Source organism: Balaenoptera borealis (assembly GCF_965194805.1).
Source record: "Balaenoptera borealis genome assembly, chromosome: 1".
NCBI classification, from domain to species: Eukaryota; Metazoa; Chordata; class Mammalia; order Artiodactyla; family Balaenopteridae; genus Balaenoptera; species Balaenoptera borealis.
In genome coordinates this window covers 115,395,344-115,395,830 of record NC_138860.1, presented here as the reverse complement: position 1 = coordinate 115,395,830, position 487 = coordinate 115,395,344, and positions in this window count along the sequence as shown.

The following is a 487-nucleotide window of genomic DNA, read 5'->3' as shown; positions in this document are numbered from 1 at the left end:
GCACCATAGCTAAATTAGGAAATATTAAATTTTTTATCCTTGCTGTATCACAGACTTTTGAGAAGTTAATGGTTTCTATTGATGCATGAAAGTAATTTTTAATGAGAGAAGAATACAAATTAGAATTTCTATGTAGGGTTTTCAAGCGACACTTTAGAGTCACTTCATGGAATGGGAGACTTCACTAAGTGGGAGTGTCTTGCTCATGTGCATCTTGTGGAGAAAGTACCTGAACTGAGGAGAACTCTTCTAGAACCTTGTTACTCCATGTGATCCAAGGATCCAGCAGTATTGACATCACCTGGGAGCTCATTAGAAATACAGTTTCAGTTCATATCTGGGCCTGTTGAATAAGAATCTTCATTTTAACAAGATCCCAGTTGATTTATATACATGTTAAAATTCAAGAAGCACTGGTGTCACATGACTCAGTGATGTCCTTTGTCCAGCATTTTTTGTCCAGCATTCCTGTCTGCTCTGTTCCCTG